At 43.9% G+C, this 7,436-nt stretch overlaps 1 protein-coding gene across 1 annotated transcript in view; it reads left to right on the top strand.

Moving 5' to 3' along the window:
- Positions 1-152, top strand: part of nbeal2 (neurobeachin-like 2) — a 72,289-nt gene extending 72,137 nt beyond the window's left edge. Inside the window, exon 37 of the mRNA XM_038976480.1 lies at positions 1-152. This exon is cut by the window's left edge and continues 672 nt beyond it. The gene's annotated coding sequence lies outside the window, so the exon portion shown is untranslated.
- The last annotated feature ends 7,284 nt before the right edge of the window (positions 153-7,436 follow it).

The raw sequence follows: 7,436 nt of genomic DNA, 5'->3' as shown, positions 1-7,436 counted from the left end.
AATGGCACCTTGTCTAAAACTCCTTGAAACTTGAAAACTATTAACGTTGCAAGAGATTTCCATGGTGAAGTACCAGTGTATACCACTAGAGGGTGGGATTTCTCTCTCTACATGTGTGCAATCCTGCTGAAAATAAAATGCAATAACCCATTTGGAGTGGTCCAGACAGTATGTGCGGTTTGTATTGTCACATGATGGATGGCGATGTTCACAACAAATGAATCACTGTTGCCTTAAATAGGAGAGAGGAGATGTTTTATGACATGTACGGTATATAGCATCTGTATGTCACATTACTGCTTTAGATGATTGGTTCGATTGGTTTTGTGTTCCTGGTGTGTTGCCTGTGTTCCTGATGTGTTGCCTGTGTTCCTGATGTGTTGCCTGTGTTGCATTAATGACTCATTTAGTTTGTCGGTGGTCTTCATCTTCACTCCTGACACAGATACTATTTTCCAGCAGAGAAAACCTGACTGTAGCTGATGTTATTGTTTCTAACTTGTTGTAACTGAAAAGTGCCTGTCATCTTTTCCTCCAGCACTGATTGGCACGAGATGAGATGATCCCCCTCCTTTTTTGGGTCTCTCGTCTGCCTGCCATCTTTCCCTCCCTCCTCCTGCTCTGTCCATCACTTGTACTCCTGTAGCAGGCCGGTGTTTTACAGTAGCTCCAGTCTTCGTAAGGACCTGCGTGTCCTCGGCAACCAAATCTACGTCACTTGTAACTAACGGTCATATTGTTGGTAAACTGTTAGACAGACAGCTGTTAGTGTCCTCGTCCATCAGGGCTATTTAACCTTTTATACTGCTATTATCTTGTTATTTTCTGAAGCACTGAGTTGAACCCTTTTGAACTAGAGATTGCTTGTGTCCCAAATGGTACCCTTTCCCCTATTATAGTGCACTACTTTTGCTCAGGGCTCCGGTCCAAAGCACTGCACTATATAGGTAATAGGGTGTGATTTGAGACGCAGTCGTGGTGTCTGTAGAACACATGGGTGGAAAGATAGACTTGGGCTCCCAACGAGCCAGTAGAGGAATGTACTTCCTGTGAAAACCCCCCTTTTTTTGCCGTATGGGTTGGAGAGAGACTATTGTTATGCACTGTCATGTTGGGATGGGAGAGACGCAAAGGAGGCGTCCCAAATAGCACCATGTGTAGTGCACTACTTTTGACCAGGGCCCCATATATGGTGGCATTTGGGACTCAGTCACAAAGACAAAAGGGAACTGTTGGGGAAATGCAATGGCAACAAAATCGCATCTACCAGCTAACATCTCTAGTCTCTACTAACAGACTGCAATCTGTGATTGGATGGAGAGTGAATTTTAGAGAAAAAGAGAGAATATTGCTGTGATCTTTTCCACCATTCCGGCTCTCTCAGTAACACTTGAGCCTGGGAACGAGGTTAATATTGCTGTAACTTTGATGGTTGTTTTACTGCGTGTCGCTATGCTATGTGTTTAAAAGGTCAAGGGTCACAATATATGGTAATGCATTATTACATGTCTATGTTAATGATCTGGCTGTGATGTTGACAGAACTTCTGGGTTTTATTGAAAAAGGTGTGCCTGAAATGCCTGCAGAAATGATATGTGTCTGTTTGCTTTATTGTCTATTGTCAATAGTTTCTCTATTGGCCCTGGTCCAAAATAGTGCACTATATAGGGAATAGGACCTATGGAACTCTGACTTGTTTTCATAATCAGTTCATCCACTTTTAACCTCCTGACTGATCTCTCACCAGATCTGGGTTCAAATACTGTGCAGAATCATTAAAAATACTTTATCTGAGCTTGATTGAGCATGCCTGATTTGATGGACCAATAGAATAGTCCCAAAATGGGAAACGCCATTTGACATTCCTGGCAGGCTAGAGAAAACGCTCAAAATATTTGAAAGATTAAAAGTAGTATTTGAAGCCAGGTCTGTGTCCCACACCACAGTCCCTGAGCCCCAGGACACTACTGCTGAATAAAGAACTCCAGGTAGAAGTTGCCCCTAAACACTGATCTAGGATCAGATTCCACCCCAGATTCTAACCTTAAATGATAATGGGTAAAATGAAAAATGTATCTAAAGACCGAACGTGTGTGCTCGCATACACCCCTAAAAGACCTTCGCTTGAAACAATAGAAATAGTACTGTTTGTCCATTTTGAGACGCCGTAGCCAGCATACACTTCTTCAAAATAATCAGAATTAATCTAAAATAATTTAAGAAATCTGTCATTCATTTTTACGTTTTTGCCGAGGAGATCTTAGTCGCGCAATTTTACAGTGGTGGAAAAAGTACTCAATTGTCATGATTTAAGCAAAAGTAAAATACTACTTAAGTATATTTAAAACCAAATACTTTTAGCCTTTTACTTAAGTATCAAAAGTAAAAAATAATTTTAAATTCCTTAAATTAAGCAAACCAGATGGCACAATTTTCTTGTTGTTTTAATATACGGATAGCCAGGGGCACACTCCAACATAATTTACAAACGACGCATTTGTGTTTAGTTAGTCCGCCAGATCAGAGGCAGTAGGGATGACCAGGGATGTTCTCTTGATAAGCGCGTGAATTTGACAATTTTCCTGTCCTGTTAAGCATTCAAAATGTAGCGGGTAGTTTTTGGGTGTCATGGAAAATGTATGGAGTAAAAAGTATATTATTTTCTTTAGGAATGTAGTGAAGTAAAAGTAGTTAAAAATATAAATAGTAAAGTAAAGTACAAATTGCCCAAAAAAACGACTTAAGTAGTACTTTAAAGTATTTTTACTTAAGTACTTTACACCACTGCAATTTTACATCTAACTAAGATGTTTGGTGCAGTATTTCTCAATGAAAGAATGTGCATGAAAACGTGTCATTTCTCATTGACTGACAACAGACTTTATAGAGCCCCACAGTGGAGGTGTTATAATACCCATAAAACCTAGTAGTCAAACAGGGAAATGGTTCCAATCGTTTTTCCACCATTCATTTTTCCCATAGGCGATTTTAGAAACACATAAAATAAGGGCTGTGTTTCATGTGGGTTTACCGTGGTGTGACATTTGTATAATCATGTAAATCTCTCACGGACAAGGTGACTTTTAGCAATACATTTGGCTCTATTTACTTTGATTCTAAAATGCTAATTAACATCAAAGTTGACATCATGCAAGACTACAAATGCCTGCAAGCTCCTGCACGTCATCTCTAGCTGATATCTTTGTAACAGGTATTGTTTCAATTTAAAACGTGCGCAAGACAGTAAACAGAATTGTCAATTTAAATAAAATGTTAAAATGTATTCATTACTACATTTAGCTAGCATTAGATAGTTAATATGCACAAACACTTCCAAACTGTTTTGGCTGGGAAACATGCGGACTCCTTAAGATCAGCGTCCGGGGGAACTTCACCTGACTCAATGGTTATGTCCCAAATGGCACCCTATTTCCTACATAGTGCACTACTTTGGGTCCTGGTCAAAAGTAGAGCACTACATAGGAAATAGGGTGCCATTTGGGATGCATCCCATATAAATACTGTACGTATCTGAGAGAGACTAAAAAAGTGCTCTTTTGCACCCAGCACAATCCCAACTGAAGCCTGATGTGAGGTGAGGGCAGGTCAGGTGATATATGTGATATGAGGGCAGGTGATGTGATGTGAGGTGAGGTGAGGTGAGGGCAGGTGAAGTGAGGTGATGTGATATGAGGGCAGGTGAGGTGATATATGTGATATGAGGGCAGGTGATGTGATGTGAGGTGAGGGCAGGTGAGGTGAGGGCAGGTGAGGTGATATATGAGGGCAGGTGAGCTGATATGAGGGCAGGTGATGTGATGTGAGGTGAGGGCAGGTGAGGTGAGGGCAGGTGAAGTGAGGTGATGTGATATGAGGGCAGGTGAGGTGATATGAGGGCAGGTGATGATAGGTGAGGTGATATATGTGATATGAGGGCAGGTGAGGTGAGGGCAGGTGATGATAGGTGAGGTGTGGGCAGGTGAGGTGAGGTGAGGGCAGGTGATGTGATATGAGGGCAGGTGAGGTGAGGTGAGGGCAGGTGAGGTGATATGAGGGCAGGTGAGGTGAGGGCAGGTGAGGTGATATGAGGGCAGGTGAGGTGAGGTGAGATGAGGGCAGGGCAGGTGAGGTGAGGTGATATGAGGGCAGGTGAGGTGAGGTGATATGAGGGCAGGTGAGGTGAGGTGAGGGCAGGTGAGGTGAGGGCAGGTGATGTGATGTGAGGTGAGGGCAGGTGATGTGATGTGAGGTGAGGTGAGGTGAGGGCAGGCCTGTCTTGGTTTGGACCAGTTCTACTGCCTCTGACCTACTGTTTTGATGTCTCTAATGTTCTTCTAAGCTGTTGAAATAACAAGCTTTTCTAATCAAACTGCTTGTCTGTCATGTGTAACTTTTCCATAAACACACAGCTCACATCGTCAAGATAATTCTCTGTGAGATGATCATTTTCTCCAGTGTGAGGATCATCAGAAGCAAGACAGTGCTGATCTGATGTTACTTCTTCAACTCAGCCCATTTTGTTGTCAATACAGAAGATCATTCATTCACATTTATTCATTCACTCAGAGGGAGAGAGAACATTTCAACGCTGCTTATTCTACCACTCATCTCAACAGTTTTTCTGTTGTAGAGTTGTATGTTTTTGTTGAAAAGGTCACAGCAGCTACACCACATTTACTTAAAGGGGATCCTTTGAGCCAACATCCTGTCAGCCGGCCCATAAACACCTCAAGGGGACAATTCAGCAGGCTGTGGGGAGGAAGGGGGGGAGGGGGGTAAAACAGGCATGGAGCCCTTCCAGTCAATACAAGCAGAGAAGAAGAGGGGGGAAGTCAGGAAGGGAGGGATGGAGGGGAGGAGGGATACAGAGGCTATTCTTCCTCTGATGTGGTCCTGTTGACAATGGGAGGAGGGCTTGACACCTTGCTCTCGGTTCTAACAGGTAGATTGCTCCTCCTGTCCTATCCTGACCTCTCTAGTCCTGAGTGGAGACTGATGGTGGTGGGAGACAGAGGTTGTATCCCAAAGTTCCTATCTAGAACATTACGTTTGACCAGGGCCCATAGTGTCCTGACCTCTCCCTGTCTCGCTCCCTCCCTCCTTGTCTTCTTCTCCTTCCTTCCCTCCCTCCCTCCCTCTCTCTCTCTCTCTCTCTCTCTCTCTCTCTCTCTCTCTCTCTCTCTCTCTCTCTGTCTCTGTCTCTGTCTCTGTCTCTGTCTCTGTCTCTGTCTCTGTCTCTTCTCGGACAGACAGACAGACAGACCAGGGTTTTATTATGTCCTTTACACTGAGCTGCTATTTCTCACCCTGGTATGATGACCATGGCCTGACCACTGACCTCCACCCCAGCCACTGGACAATATGAGGATGCTGATGGTCTGGAGAACCTAGTCATCGCTGACAAAGTCTTTGTCCAAAAAGGCGCCCTATTCCCTACGTAGTGCACTACTTTTGACCAGAGTCCTATGGGCCCTGGTCAAAAGTAGGGTACCACATAGTGATCACTGACTAGCCTATTGTTGTCGCAAGGATTTAGTCCAGAAAACGTACGATAAACTCACTTTTTGTGAAGTAAACTGTTTTGAAAATGTATAAAGTAGTAGTGGTTATTTGTTATGTATACTGTAACTGTACTCTGACTATACCAAACATTAGGAACACCTTCCTAATGTATATTTTGTCTTGCCCATTCACCCTCTGAATGACACACACAATCCATGTCTCAATTGTCTTAATGTTTAAAAATCCTTCTTTAACCCGTCTCCTCCACTTCATCTACACTGATTGAAGTGGATTTAACATGTGACATCAATAAGGGACCATGGCTTTCACCTGGATTCACCTGGTCAGTCTGTCATGGAAAGAGCAGGTGTTCTTAATGTTTTGTATACTCAGTAGAATCCTTACAGTATTTCACTGCAAGAGTCATTTTATAAAAACATTTTTACAAGGTTGGTTGGAAAACAGAGCTGAGCCTGAGAGAACGAACCACCAGAATAAACCAATGGAAATCTGTCAACTGGAACTGTCAGCACAGCAGCTCACAGAATGTTGTACTGGCCTTTCTTGAACTAACACCTGCACTGATTCTGCTGATAGCTGCTGTATTGACTGTCGTGTTTTAGTTGTACCCAGCATTTTATGTTGTTACATTCCCCTCAGGTGAGTCACACTGTTAATCTTTGTTGGCATGTTCCTCTTGCAGTGTGAGAGTCTGATGTGCAGCGTTTTGGCCCCGAGATCTTCAAGTGGTCGAGTCACTTTCAAAGCCTATAGTTATTTTTCCTAGGGGTTACTGATATTTATATTTGTGGCTAATATTCTCCCCCGCCAGTCTTTTAATTAACATGAATAACACTAATATTAGCCTATAGTTTTAGTAAATACACTACATGACCTAAAGCATGGGCCTTAATATGGAGTTGGTCCCCCCCTTTCCTGCTATGACAGCCTCCACTCTTCTGGGAAGTCTTTCCACTAGATGTTGGAACACTGCTGCGGGGACTTGCTTCCATTCAGCCACAAGAGCATTAGTGAGGTCGGGCACTGATGTTGGGCGATTAGGCCTGGCTCGCAGTCTGTGTTCCAATTCATCCCAAAGGTGTTCGATGGGGTTGAGGTCAGGGCTCTGTGCAGGCCAGTTAAATTCTTCCACACCGATCTAAACAAATCATTTCTGTATGAACCTCGCTTTGTGCTAGTTGGCATTGTCATGCTGAAACTGGAAAGGGCCTTCTCCAAACTGTTGCCAGAAAGTTGGAAGCACAGAATCGTCTAGAATGTCATTGTATGCTGTAGAGTTAATATTTCCCTTCACTGGAACTAAGGGGCCCGAACCATGAAAAACTGACCCAGACCATTATTCCCCCTCCACCAAACTTTACAGTTGGCACTATGCATTCGGGTAGGTAGCGTTCTCCTGGCATCCGCCAAACCCAGATTTGTCCGTCAGACTGCCAGATGGTGAAGCGTGATTCAACACTCCAGCTAATGCGTTTCCACTGCTCCAGGGTCCAATGGCAGTGAGCTTTACAACACTCCAGACGACGCTTGGCATTGCGCGTGGTGATCTTAGGCTTGTGTGCGGCTGCTCGGCCATGGAAACCCATTTCATGAAGCTCCTGACGAACAGTTCTTGTGCTGATGTTGCTTCCAAAGGCAGTTTGGAACTCTGTAGTGAGTGTTGCAACTGAGGACAGAGGATTTTTACACGCTACGCCCTTCAGCACTCAGCTATCCCGTTCTATTAGCTTGTGTGGCCTACCACTTCGCAGCTGAGCCGTTGTTGCTCCTAGACGTTTCCACTTCACAATAACAGCACTTGGGGCGGCAGGTAGCCTAGTGGACTTGTAACCGAAAGGTTGCAAGATCGAATCCCTGAGCTGACAAGGTATAAATCTGTCGTTCTGCCCCTGAACAAGGCAGTTAACCCACTG

This window comes from Salvelinus namaycush, chromosome 37 (assembly GCF_016432855.1).
Source record: "Salvelinus namaycush isolate Seneca chromosome 37, SaNama_1.0, whole genome shotgun sequence".
Taxonomy (NCBI): domain Eukaryota; kingdom Metazoa; phylum Chordata; class Actinopteri; order Salmoniformes; family Salmonidae; genus Salvelinus; species Salvelinus namaycush.
Note: the sequence above shows the minus strand (reverse complement) of the source record. Positions and strands in the feature narration are given on the sequence as shown.